This window comes from Podarcis liolepis (assembly GCF_965112155.1).
Source record: "Podarcis liolepis genome assembly, chromosome: 10".
Taxonomy (NCBI): domain Eukaryota; kingdom Metazoa; phylum Chordata; class Lepidosauria; order Squamata; family Lacertidae; genus Podarcis; species Podarcis liolepis.
The window spans coordinates 46,223,619-46,238,403 of NC_139562.1; the positions used below are offsets into that span (position 1 = coordinate 46,223,619).

Genomic DNA, 14,785 nt, shown 5'->3' on the forward strand with positions numbered 1-14,785 from the left:
TGAGTCCCCAAAGGAAATATCCTGGCCTAAGGGGTGTTCCTGTGATCAGGTAGTGAGGCCTGTAGGACTACATTTGGCCTCCAGGCCTGAGGTTCCCCGTCTCTTAATCAAATGAACATCTGGAATAGATATATGTGCAGGATGAATGGAATACCTCTCTCTTCTTGACTACAGTGGTACATACCTACACTTCAGGTTACATACACTGCAGGTTACATACGCTTCAGGTTACAGACTCCGCTAACCCAGAAATATTACCTCGGGTTAAGAACTTTGCTTCAGGATGAGAAGAGAAATCACACGGCGGCGGTGCGGAGGCCCCATTAGCTAAAGTGGTACTTCAGTTTAAGAACAGTTTCAGGTTAAGTACTTAACCTGAGGTACCACTGTATATATTTGAGGTATCGGTCTGACTGCCCAACCACAAACATCACTCAGGTGCCCCGACTCAAGCTTGAACTGTCTTGTGCTTAGCCGTACTGGGAGGAAAAGAGCCTACCCTGTCTCCTGCAGGCGTCTGTTCCTACCAGCCTGGGGAGCTCCCTGTCCCTGCGTCAAGAGGCTCTGTTTGCTGCAAAGCCTCTCTCACTTTTCCATCCAAGGAAGATAATCAGTAGCAGGCGGTGAAATCTCTCGTAGGGAAACAATTAGGGCCAGAGGTGCCAGTTAGGGCCAGAGGTGAATGTGGGGGGCCAACGGCACGTACATGGGCATAGTGCTGCCCTCCCTAAACTAGGTTTTGGGGAGGAGGCACCAGGTCTCTGACAGGATGCAGGAGCCCTCCTGCCAGCTTCCCAAAGCAGGGCGGGCTTTGGGAAGGTGACAAGAGAGAGTTCTTCGACTCAGTCCCTAAGCTGGGCAGAAGCTTCCTGAGTTTTGGGAAGGAGGAGCCAGACTTTGTTTTATATACAGTGGTACCTCGGGTTAAATACACTTCAGGTTACATACGCTTCAGGTTACGCACTCCGCTAACCCAGAAATAGTGCTTCAGGTCAAGAACTTTGCTTCAGGATGAGAACAGAAATCGTGTTCCGGCGGCGCGGCAGCAGCAGGAGGCCCCATTAGCTAAAGTGGTGCTTCAGGTAAGAACAGTTTCAGGTTAAGAACGGACCTCCGAAACGAATTAAGTACTTAACCCAAGGTACCACTGTATATATATATAATTTTTATTAATTTTTCTGTTTTACAATTTAAAGTACTCATTTTTACATCCTTAAGATATCAATGACTTCCCTTCTTCTCTTTCCATGGTTCATTTTGCATATCATAAATCCCTGCGTATTTTACAAAAACTATACCATTCAGTAATCCATTGTTACATCCATCAAAACTTAGTTACACTGTTGGAATTTATCTTAACGCTGCCAGCCTTTTCAGCTGTACACAGTTATTTCCCATATATTCAATAGATGTTTTCCAGTCTTCTCTAAACGTATGTTCTTCTTGTTCTCTTATTCTATATGTTAAGTCTGCAAGCTGCGCATATTCTGTCAACTTACGTTGCCATTCTTCTTTGGTTGGGGCCTCGCCCGCTTTCCATTTTGGGGCTAACAAAACACGGGCCGCAGTAGTGGCATACATAAATTTTTAAAAGGCCAGACTTTAATACTTTAATTCTCTAATTTACCAGGAATATTTAGGGGACTGGCCTAGTCCCCCTAGTCCACTGACAGCAATCCACTGAAGATAATACAGTTGAGACATTTGTCAGTTTAGGTGTATTTAAAATTATAGGAGAGATCCAAAATGGACAGATCCTTCCACCCTAGGTGAGGACTTTCTATTAATATCTGCTTCTCTGTTGTTTCCATCCATTGGTTCCAGTTCTGCCCTCTGAAGCAACAGAGAATACATCTGTTACATCTTCTTTTTGACAGCCCATCAGATACTTGAAGGCAGCTATCATACTTGCCACCGATCTTACCTAGGCTAAACAAACCCAACTCTTTCAACAAGTGTGTAACAAATGTCGCCCGACCTGAGTTTCTATGGATGTGTACATTATTTACCGTATTTTTTGCACCATAACACTCACTTTTTTCCTCCTAGAAAGTAAGGGGAAATGTCTGTGCGTGTTATGGAGGGAATGCCTACGGGTGGCATGCCTACGGATTTTCCTCCTCTAAAAACTACGTGCGTGTTATGGTCGGGTGCGTGTTATAGAGCGAAAAATACGGTAGATCAGAAATCAGTTTGAGGAGAAGAAAGGAATTTTGACTGCCACGGTTGACCCCTTTTATCCTAGCCTCCTTCACAAAGGTAAAGGGATTGTTTATTATAATGCACTGTTGGCACAAGAGGCCGTTGGTCCCACTCTCCATTTTTGAAAATTTCATCCAAGGTGCTGTTAACATTTAAACAAAAGTGTGGCAGTGGGCTTCGGCTCAAATATTTGTTCCAAAGAAAGTGTGAACGAACATAGGCCACCCTCTTCCTTGAGTGGATTTGGCACAGGAGTCCTTCCTTTCTGAAGCCACCCTTTCGTCCATAACATTTCCCTCAATGTTTCATATTTATTTCTTGCATTTTTCTGCCACCGTTTATCCAACAGCCAACTCGGGCAGCTACACACAGACAGTTATGACGGGGGCAGTTGTGCCTGAATGGTATGTTCGCTGCTTTCCTGTCACCAGACAGGGAGGGGAAAAAATCTTTTCTGACTTCCATACTTGAGCGGCAACGTGGAATGTGAACATGCTTATGGACACAATTAAAAAGGGAAGAAAGAAACGAGGGTCTTTGTATCAAAAGTGAAGCTCTGAACCTCTAATATTTAGATTGTGCTTCTGCTGTGGTATTTTGCATCTCGGTGTTGTGGACCTGCCACCAGAGATCAAAGCATCGTGCTGTAGAGATCCCACTTCATTTAGCAAGGCAGGCATGTGCCCGCCATCTGTTGTAGCTGCTGACAGAAAACAGCAGTAAATTTCTCAAACTTTTGCCAGAAAAGCTTTATTGCTCAGCAGAGATGAGTTACTAGGTACCTTGTAAGCTACATCTGGTTCGCACAGTCATTTACATGGCATATCTGTAAACTGCAGAATTACTCTCCTCTTCTTCTCCCCACCCTCTTCTTCACGGTAACATAAACTTTTGGCAAATACCGGCTTCAGTGAGATTTAGGCATTTTTTGGTGGGCGCATTTCCCAACCCAATGGGGGAAAGCGCTGTAAACCGGGCGGTGGGGAGGGTGTATTTGCTTTTCTTGGTTTGGCAACATTTAGATTTCAAGGCTTGCAGCCACGGGAGTGAATGGTATGAGGGATAGCCACACCGGCGCAAGTGAGAGGTGGTGTGGCTGCCACATTGAACACAGCCTCCTGTGCTTTTTCATATGCTGCAGACACAATTCCCTCTTTAATACCATTGGCAGACCAAGGTGCATCATTGCATTAGCACATCGTTCTGCCCGGACACTGAGGTCCAGCGCTGAGGGCCTTCTGGCGGTTCCCTCTTTGTGAGAAGCCAAGTTACAGGGAACCAGGCAGAGGGCCTTCTCGGTAGTGGCGCCTTCCCTGTGGAACACCCTCCCACCAGATGTCAAAGAGAACAACAACTACCAGGCTTTTAGAAGACATCTGAAGGCAGCCCTGTTTCGGGAAGCTTTTATTGTATTTTAGTGTTTTGTTGGAAGCCGCTCAGAGTGGCTGGGGAAACCCAGCCAGATGGGTGGGGTATTATTATTATTATTATTATTATTATTATTATTATTATTATTATAGCACATGCAACTTTCCAAAGTACCAAGAGGCCGTTAGGATACCCTGCTGAGGTGACTTCTTGTGGTACTCATTGTGTGGCACATAGGAGGTCACCTGCTTACAGCTGCCATGGCAACCATAAGTGACTTCTGTAGAGATGGAGGATCAGTCTACCTCTGTTCTGTGTAAATTTTGAATGTGTTGATTCACAAATCCATTCCAGCTCATTTCTATATTAATCTGTGATGACTTTCAGGCACAAGGAAAATATTTTCTTATTCCAGCAGGCATTTCATGATAGTGTTTTGGTTTATGTTCAGTTTTAGTACTTCATTTTCCATATGATTTATTTTTTATGTACCTCACTTAGAAATACTAAATGCAAAATGGTTGCTTTGGTTTTTTGTTTTTGTTGTTTTGCAGTTTTTCTTTATGTGATTGTAGGTTCTTTTCCCTTCATTTGTCAAAGTTTTTTGAGAGAGAAAATCCATTCAGTTTTCAAATGATTTCCTCCCCAGCATATACCCATTTTAAAAATAGTTTGTAATAGCATTTTGTAAAATTGTACTCTGCTGTAGCAGTACTTCCTCTGATAGCAGGTGTGCGAATGTTACAAATCACACAATGGAAAACAAATAGTGGTTGTAGCACAATTGAAGCTTATAGTTAACATCGCACACTTAGTGCAAAAACTAAATAGGAGCAATATAGTGTGAGCCACATAAGATGGATATTATAACTTGGATACCAGCAATTAATCCTAAACATATTTACATAAGCCCCTCTTGAATTTGCATCCCAAGATGCGCTAAGGACTACTATCTTATTGTCAAAAGAGTTCTGAAGACTAGGTACCAAGAGAGAAAAGGCAGTGCCAGTCTAGTTGCCATTTCAAAATCCACCCCCTCCGCTATGGGTTTAGTTGGGTAATTTATGGTTTACTACCCAGTAATCCTAACAATTCACCCCCCTGCCCTCTCACAGTCATGGGCTGTGATAATGGAGTTTGATCTCCTGCACATTTCATCTGCAGAATGTATACCACATGGATTAAAGTATATACATCAAAAACTCCAAGCTTGAGTCAGACAAGAACCACTGTTTCATCATCTTAAATAAACAGAGAATAAATATAGTTCTATTTAAAAAACAAAACCCCATCCATGTAGATTTGTCAAATGGTAGCTTGTTACATGTTTTTAGTTATTTGGATGTTTACAAGAACCCTAAACTGACTTTTTGTGTTCAAATATCGATAGTCTATAAGAATGATAGTAAAGTAGCTTTTATGATGAATGTATCGAAGACAAATGGATAGAACTTTTGCTGTTTTCCCAAGTGCATAGTTTATTTAGCGCTTTAAAAAATACCCCAAACACCTCTTCATAATAATGTCCTCCTTAAATCTTTACAGCTTCCCTCCCTGGCATTTCTATGCAAAGCACAAATGTATACAAGGGAAGGATAGTGAACACTCAATATAGCAATAACTGGAACATTCCTTGGTCCCAATATTTACATTTCTCACTGTGTGTACATGTGCATATATAAAAAACCCCATACTATATATAGTTAGGGGGGTGCAAATTGAGTGTATAATGTGCATCACAACTATCCATTGTACACACTCACCAGACCTCATAGAGAATGTGCAAAAAAACCCTTCCTCAAAGAAGGAATTGTGCACATTTCCTGGTGAAAATGCATAACCTCTGGCAGGCCTTGGGGAATGTGCCTATTATATCTGCTGAATTCTCCAGGCAATGTGCAAATTCTCCAGTCATTATGCATAGTCACTAAGAAACCTGCCCTGCATGGATAGCATATTTGATAAAAGTGTAGTGCTGATAACGTCAAGGTTGCAGGTTCGATCCCTGCATGTTCCTTCCTCAAACTCCATGATTTCAATGGCTTTTCTCTAGTTCCTGTTCAGAAGGTATGGTCTTTGTTCCCTGGGCTTTTTCTGACCCACTGTACAATCTTTCATGGCCCACAAACCTGCCTTTTCACAGATCAGTCAAGCAGCAGGCAGGGCAGGGGAGGAATGGGGCAGGGGGCTTCAGATAAACATCAACTTATTTCTGCAGAATGACTCCATTTTCAACACTCATAGCTGTTCTCCAATCAAGTGAGCTTGTGGCTGATGGGAGTTGCAATCCCACAACATTCAGAAAGCACCATGTTGGCTGCTCCATAATATATACTAACCATGATCTCTGTTCTCCAACTGCCCATTCTTTTGCAGCCAAAATGGCAACATCCATGCACAAGGGAATGGAAACACCAGCAGGCTTGGAAAAACGCCAAAGTAAGGCATCTTCCAATGACAAACCTAGACAGCATCATCTTAAAAAGTAGAGACATCACCTTGCCAACAAAGGCCTGCAGAGTTAAAGCTATGGTTTTCCCAGTAGTGATGTATGGAAGTGAGAGCTGGACCATAAAGAAGACTGATCGACGAAGAATTGATGCTTTTCAATTATGGTGCTGGAGGAGACTCTTGAGAGTCCCATGAACTGCAAGAAGATCAAACCTCTCCATTCTGAAGGAAATCAGCCCTGAGTGCTCACTGGAAGGACAGATCCTGAAGCTGAGGCTCCAATACTTTGCCCACCTCAAGAGAAGAGAAGACTCCCTGGAAAAGACCCTGATGGTGGGAAAGATGGAGGGCACAAGGAGAAGGGGACAACAGAGGACGAGATGGTTCGATAGTGTTCTCCAAGCTACTAGCATGAGTTTGACCAAACTGCGGGAGGCAGTGGAAGACAGGAGTGCCTGGCGTGCTCTGGTCCATGGGGTCGCGAAGAGTCGGACACGACTAAATGACTAAACAACAACAACAAGGCATCTTCAGAACTGCCCCTCTTTGGTGGAAACCTCAAAATAGTTCAGTGAGGATGCTCAGGGGGCATGGAATGCTGGCTGAATGTTGGGGAAGAGCAGAAAACTGGCAAGGGTGGAAGGAGGCAGGGGAATGGAATGTAGTATCCTAGAATAGGGCAGGTTTTCATCTAGCCATTCATGAAAAGGATTACACTTCAGTGCATATTTACTCACAGGTCCTTTCAGTCTTCTAGCGCTATCAGAAGCTCTTTAAAGTCTCACGAAAGGCTGAGGAGCTTGCAATGATTTTGAGTCACCATACCCTCCCCTCAATTTTCTTCCGACTCGCAAGCAGACAGAAACATGCAGTATCCAGACTAGTTGGCATATTTCAAAAGTTCTTTTTTTGGCACGAAATAAATGGTCTTCCTTTTCAAACGCACATTCATTCCTCCATGTCTGGAGTTTTCACCTTGAGAAACAGGCTTTTTCCATCTTTGAGATCATTTGCTGAAACGCAGCTTGTTTCTGGACTTGACTATTATATTTAGCCGGGGGGGGGGGGAGGCTGGCTTATGGGATTGTTGCCTTGAAGGCAAGGATGGGGAACATGTGGCTCTCCAGATGTTACTCTGCTGTAACTGCTCAAATTCCTGACCATTGGGCAATACTGGCTGGCACTGGTGAGAGCTTTAGATCAACAACAATTGGTTGCCTATCTCTGCTCTAAGAGCCACTTCACACAATCATGTTTCTTGAGTGCTGACTACAGCTATCCTAAACAACAAAGAGCCTTGTGACACCTTAAAGTCTTAACACATTTGCTATGACACAAGCTTTTGTGGATTACTGTCCTCTTTATCAGATGTATGAAACATTATCCTGAGTTGCAGGTACTGTATATGCATGCATGGTTAGGGTGTGTCAGAGGAAAATGAAATACTCAGTAGTACAAACAGTGATAATTAGATACTTAAAGGTAAAGGGACCCCTGATCGTTAGGTCCAGTTGCTCTGAGACTCTGAGGTTGCGGCGCTCATCTCATTTTAGTGGCTAAGGGAGCCAACGTAAAGCTTCCGGGTCATGTGGCCAGCATGACTAAGCCGCTTCTGGCGAACCAGAGCCGTTTACCTTATCGCCGGAGCGGTACCTCTTTATCTACTTGCACTTCGTGCTTTCGAACTGCTAGGTTGGCAGGAGCAGGGACCGAGCAACGGGAGCTCACCCCATCGCGGGGATTCAAACCACTGACCTTCTGATCGACAAGCCCGAGGCTATGTGGTTTAACCCACAGCGCCACCTGTTATTGATGCCATAGACCAGGGACATACAACTCCCAAAAGACTGTGATTTACTTACAGTATAAAAAAACTGGCAGTGATCTACCCATTGTCGTTAGATAGACCAAAGTTGTCGAGCATTTTTGGGAAAGGCAAAATGGTTGAGCTTTTTTAAGGAAGCCACAGTTGTGTCCCCCCCCCTTTTTGGGGGGAGGGGAGATCACTGAGGGGCCAAGGATCTACCAGGAACACCCCACGATCTACCAGTTTATCATGATCGACCTGTTAACACAATATGCTGAAAATCCTTTGCCTCAGTTCTGTCTACATGTGATAGCACTAAACCCCTGTGTGCATTGTAATTCAGTGATTTCATTTTGCAGTTCCCTTTTGAAGTTTCTTTGTTCCAGGATGGCCACTTAAATGTCACTTGCAGAATCTTTGAAAAGGTTGAAATGTTCCGCCACTGGAGAATGAATGTTGTCATTTCTGATGTCAGATTTGTCCTGTGTAGAATGTAGAAGGACATTGTGGAGTTCCCTCAGTTACTCTTGGGGACAGGGCCCTGTAAAATGTGGTGGAGAGCTTCTCCTCATCCTCCTGTATGTAGTCAGGTTTGGTTCCCAGTAATGACAGAGTCTCCTTTGCTGGTCTTTTTAACTATGACAAAAGTATTCTTTTGGAGGCTGTGTGTGGCATCATACTTTGCATGACTGAGACTATGTGGTAATTGATGTTGATTAATGATTACCTCAGTTTCAGTGTGGTGGCTGAAACACTGTGGTGTTTCAGTGTGGTGTCTGTAAAAACCGAATCACAACAACAACAACAACAACAACAACAACAACAACAACAACAACAACAACAATTTATTATTTGTACCCCACCCATCTGGTTGGGTTTCCCCAGCCACTCTGGGTGGCTTCCAACAAAAGATTAAAAATACATTAAAACATCAGTCATTAAAAACTTCCCTAAACAGTGCTGCCTTCAGATGTCTTCTAAAAGTCAGATAGTTGTTCATTTCCTTGAAATCTGGTGGGAGGGCATTCCACAGGGCAGGTGCCACAACCGAGAAGGCCCCCTGCCTGGTTCCCTTTAACTTTGCTTCTCGCAGTGAGGGAACTGCCAGAAGGCCCTCAGAGCTGGACCTCAGTGTCCGGGCTGAACGATGGGGGTGGAGACGCTCCTTAAGGTATACTGGGCCAAAGCTGTTTAGGGCTTTAAAGGTCAGCACCAACACTTTGAATTGTGCTCAGAAACATACTGGGAGCTAATGTAGGTCTTTCAAGACTGGTGTTATATGGTCTTGGCGGCTGCTCCCAGACACCAGCCTAGCTGCCGCATTCTGGATTAGTTGTAGTTTCCGGGTCACCTTCAAAGGTAGCCCCACGTAGAGCACATTGCAGTAGTCCAAGCGGGAGATGACTAGAGCATGCACCACTCTGGCGAGACGGTCCGCGGGCAGACCTGCATACCAGATGGAGCTGCTCTGGACACAGCTGTGAGTCCAAAATGACTCCCAGGCTGTGCACCTGGTCCTTCAGGGGCACAGTTACCCATTATGGACCAGGGAGTCCTCCACACCTGCCTGCCTCTTGTCCCCCCAAAACAGTATTTCTGTCTTGTCAGGGTTCAGCCTCTGTTAGCCACCATCCATCCTCCAACCACCTCCAGACACTCACACAGGACCTTCACCGCCTTCAGTGGTTCTGATATGAAAGAGAGGTAGAGCTGGGTATCACCCGCATAATGATGAACACCTATCTGGAAGACATCCATTCAGAATTCCCGTTTGTTGTGTAGTCAGTGCAGTCAATGGCAGTGTGCAGGGAAGATTGTGGCTGTGTGCTGATGCACTGGTTAGTATCATGAAAGAAATACTCACTGAGTCATAGACAATGGAGAAAACCCTCTTAAATCACCACAGAATTGCACCATAGGTGTAGATTAAGTAAGGAAGAAGGACAGGTCCCCATGAAAGAAAGGCTCTTCTGCCTGTGTGGCTGGACAGATTCACATTATTGCTAGCTGAGTTCATTAGCTTTCAGAGTAATGGAGGCGAGCTGATCAAGTTTATCATTCCTATTACTTGGGGAAGGATTAAAATTACAGCAAGAGCAGCTACCACCTCAACTGGCAGTGTGGATTGAATCAGTGCTGTCTAAGACCATGGCGGCAACTGTAAACAAGAAAAACGAAACAGGGCATAGTCGAGAAAAGGTGTCGGAAGAGAAGGAAGAGATGAACAACTTCTCAAAAATAGCTCTTAACCTCTCCACTAGTCCAACATATGCAGCCTCCTTTGATTTGGGTGCAGGCTTGAAACTCAGTTGCAAAATAGCATGTAGCTCTCTGGATCTCAAGATTTGCTAACTTTCTTCAGCCTCCCTCACCTTGTCTCCCTGGTCCATCATCCTTCATCTCCCTGTTTTCTCTGCTCTTTTCCACCCTAACAAGAATACTTTACCTCTGGTTCATGTTTTTGACTCCATTTCCCATATTGCACTGCTCCATCCGCAACTTCCTCCCCCCGCTGAGCTACCTGCCATTGCTCCCTTATTAGATGGATGCCCCCCCCCCAATGCTGTCTGCCTACCTGTAGGTGGAGGAAAGAGGAAAGGGAGGCTCTGCTGGGGCAACAGAATCCTCCATGCATGGGTGCTGTGAATCCCAGAAGCCAGAACAGCAAGAGGGATCGCTGTGCAGTGAAAGCAGCAATCCCTCTTGCTGTTCTGGCTTCTGGGATAGCTGCACAGCCTGCATTCGCTCCATAAGACGCACGCACATTCCCCCTTACTTTTTAGGAGGGGAAAAGTGAGTCTTATAGAGCAAAAAATACGGTACCCACATTTTGCTTTTTATTTATCTATTCTAGGTTAGATTTTGACAAGGGTATTTCACATCTTAAAAAAGCGCCTTGCACTTATGGCCTGGATATGTTCAAGTCTGACAGTAGCTGCTGAAGTTTCATCATTTTAAAGAGAGTTTTTAAAAAATGCAGGGGCTGGGAGGTAGATATTTATTATAAAGCAGTGCAAGGGAGCGAGCTGTAGGGCAGCACGTGGAACCAATAAAGGTCCAATTACAAAACCTTTGCTTCTAGCCACACTTTTCACTTATGTAAGTTATTGATTATACTTTCATGAGATCATAATCAAAAGGTTGTTCTTTGGTAATGGTGTGCTAGAGGAGTTTTATCCCAAACTTCAAAGCTGTCTTCTGAGCCTTAAGAACAAAGGCCTCCCTAGTTTGAAGCATGGCCAAAATGACCTTGCATGTTCAATTCGTGCTTCCTACCATTCAAAGGGGTCGGGGATCCTCTCCATCGGCTGTGAACTCTTCTCTCATCACATCAGGTAAACTTCTGTCTCTGACAGATGAAAATCTTTAAGTATACATGTTTAATTTACAGCGATGCCACTCGGAAACCTGTATATGTACACACGGTTCTAAAGACGTGTTTATTTATTTTGCCCCAAAGGCTCGTTCCCTTTAATCTTTCAAATGAAAAGAAAATTGCAGAAGGCTTGACATGATTTGTTTTTCTGCGCAGCAGAGAAAAAGTATAAATAAATAGGTGCGAATCCATCCTTTGGGTTTTGTACATCATCTTCTTCAAGTAACATTGCTGGCTTAAGGCTGCAATCCTTAAGGCTGTATTTGCCTGGGAGTAAGCCCTGTGGTACTGGGAGTAAGCCCTGTGGTAATAAATGGGACTCCGTCTGTGTAGACAGGCATGTGCTTGTTTAGTAATAAACTACTTCCCAGCTGCAATCCCCCAAAATGATCTCTCCTGCCTTTCAGAATAAAATCTCTATTTGTATTTTTGTTCTTCAAAATAAAACTGCAATTTGGTACGCTCCCAGAAAAAAAATGTTCTGTGTGCCTATGAGTCTTTTCTTTCCCTCTTTTACTGTTTTAGTGGAGCACCTAGTCGGAAGAAAATCTGGAATGTGCAAAAGAAGTGATAGTTTAATTGTGTGTGAGAAACCTACAAACTTTGATGGAGGAAGCAACTTCTTACAATCTCCTTTATTTTTCAAGGGCTATAGCTCAGGGACTGACAATCTGCTTTGCAAGCAGAGATCCCAGGTCCAAGTCCCGGCAGCTCCAGGTAGGACTGGGGGAAATCCCTGTCGGGAAACCCTCCAGAGATGCCACCAGTCAGTGCAGACGCTGCTTAGCTAATGGTCTAACTCATTATAAGGCAGCTTCCGACATTCCTCTATCTTAAGAATTGTGTAGAATGAAAACTCTGTGAGGCAGACTGAATAGGGTGCCTTCAATACTGTGATATCAGTAGGCATGGGACTAATTCCCAACAACATCTCAAACCTGCTTGTAGACATCTGTAGTGCATACAGTCTCAATTGGCCTGAAAGGAATAGCGAGTGGCTGTGGGTATATCCAGAAAACAGCATCTCCTGATCTGCAATACAGGCCTCTCAGGTGGAAATAATCTATTGCCCATAGTCTGGAGCAGGAAGATTCTTGCACCATTCCTCTTACAGCTAGGAAGCAATAACCACAAGTGTGGAATAAAGCAATTGCTGAGATCACCCACTAGCCCAAGCTACAGAGGTAGGCAAACTTTTTTTCTGTTGAGGGCTGCATTCCCTAGGAATTCCCTAGGACTACAGAGACCTGGATTCAAATCCCCACTCAGCCTTGAAACTCATCATCCTGTTACCCTAGCTCTCAGTGTAACCAACCTCACAGGGTTGTTGTACAGATAAGCTTGGCAACTTAGTATGAGTCCCATGGCTCTCCCTGAAGAATGACTCAGCTCGGATCTTCGCCTATTCTATGTCGGGTCTCCCAGCTACCTTCCAAAATGCTACGGCAGAATTGCACAGTGGAAAGCAGCGCTAAGATGGAGAGAGCTGCTGGTTTGACTCACCAATTGTTGTTTTCAAACTATGAAGAACACATTGTTTTAATCACAAAGCCCATTATAACCTGGGTTTTGATATAATTAAAACATCAAAGCTGAAACAATGAGAAACAGACAGTACGGCCGTAGCTCTGATGCCATGGCTTCGTAGGGATCGACAGGAAACAAAACAATTATTTTTCTTCTGAGCAGACTATTTTGTTTTTAAAACAAGTGTTCATAAACAAAGTTGTACAGACCATTTGGATAGTTTGCTTATTCCACATTGCATGGAAAAACTGCATGCCTTGTATTAAAACCTGTAGTTTTCACCTCTTATCTCCTGTTTTGCTACCTTCCTATTCTGCACTGTATTTCTCTCAAATGTCCTTTACTGAGTGGAGCATTCTGCCTCCATTAGGCAAATTTTCACTTGCTTACCAAGTACCAAAAGGTTTAAGGGCTTCAGTGCTACGCATAGGGGCAAAAGAGTAGATCTTTTGAGTGAGGGACAGTTGACAGATTTTATTTTTCTATTTCCCTTTTCCACTTCAATATGTGCCAACTTTTCTGTACGGCGGTACCTCGGGTTACATACGCTTCAGGTTACAGACTCCGCTAACCCAGAAATAGTACCTCAGGTTAAGAACTTTGCTTCAGGATGAGAACGGAAATCGTGCTCCGGCGGCGTGGCGGCAGTGGGAGGCCCCATTAGCTAAAGTGGTGCTTCAGGTTAAGAATAGTTTCAGGTTAAGAACGGACCTCCGGAACGAATTAAGTACTTAACCTGAGGTACCACCGTATGGTTTTTTTAATCCCTCTGCAGTTTGCTTGCCAACTATTCACCAGATATTGAATATCTGGTATTTCAATAACTGATGATTATACTTAGAGTAGACATATTAAAATCGGTGGACTTCAGCCATTCTGAGCATGACTTGGTGGGACATCAACCAGTATTTAATATCTGATGGTTGAAATTCAACAGTACTTAATAGTTGGCATTTGGTGACATTTTCACCGCAATCCACACACCAGCCAGGAAGCAGAGGGGCTTAAGAGACTGAGGGGTCCACCATTGCGTCTGTAGACTCATGCCAGCTTGGGCAGAATGCAGGGACAGGTAAATCAGTCGGGAGCTGTGCAGCAGGGCCAGAATTGGGTCCAAAGCCATCCAATGGTGCCAGTGGGGCCAGCTCACAATCCAGCAGATCCCAAGCAGACTCAACCCTCCCCATACCCACCCCCAGAATGTCCTGTTTAGATGGCACCCCATTAGCAGCATTCCTTCCCACCCAACATTTGGTGGCATAGGAGCTCTGGGGCAGCGTAGCTTCATGGGTAGAAGCCTGCAGGGCTGCACAAAGGGACACCCCTGTCCTGTCTAGTTCTCCTTTACCAGAGTGCCACACCAAACAATGAGCTTTCCCTGCTTCCCCCTCATTTCTGAACTCCTGTCGTTAACATTTGCCCTTGTTTTCTTTCTCGAGCACCTGGGTCCTAGAAATATACTATAGGGACACAAGTGGCGCTGTGTTCTAACCCACTGAGCCTCTTGGGCTTGCTGATCAGAAGGTCGGCGGTTCGAATCCCCACGACGGGGTGAGCTCCCGTTGCTCTGTCCCAGCTCCTGACAACCTAGCAGTTCAAAAGCAAACCAGTGCAAGTAGATAAATAGGTACCGCTGTGGCGGGAAGGTAAATGGTGTTTCCGTGCACTCTGGTTTCCGTCACAGTGTCCTGTTGTGCCAGAAGTGGTTTATTCATGCTGGCCACATGACCCAGAAAGCTATCTGTGGACAAACGCCGGCTCCCTCGGCCTGAAAGCGAGATGAGCGGCCCAACTCCATAGTCACCTTTGACTGGAGTTAACCGTCCAGGGGTCCTCTACTTTTACCTTTACCTTAGAAATATACTTTGCCCCTGCTGTGCTCCACCCTGTTTTATTATAGTGCTGCTACTGCCCAGCACAAGGGATTTGGATTGCAGCCTCTGACAGTTGTCAGTTTATCAGATTTCTTATTTGATCCCTACCAAAATAACAGCAATGAAGGGTGAATGAAAAAAAAATTGAGGAAGGAAATGTCTCGTTAAAATTTTGAAGTA

At 44.5% G+C, this 14,785-nt stretch overlaps 1 protein-coding gene across 1 annotated transcript in view; it reads left to right on the plus strand.

Moving 5' to 3' along the window:
- WIF1 (WNT inhibitory factor 1) overlaps positions 1-14,785 on the plus strand; it is a 40,248-nt gene that overhangs the window by 10,528 nt on the left and 14,935 nt on the right. The gene's annotated exons all lie outside the window — the stretch shown is intronic.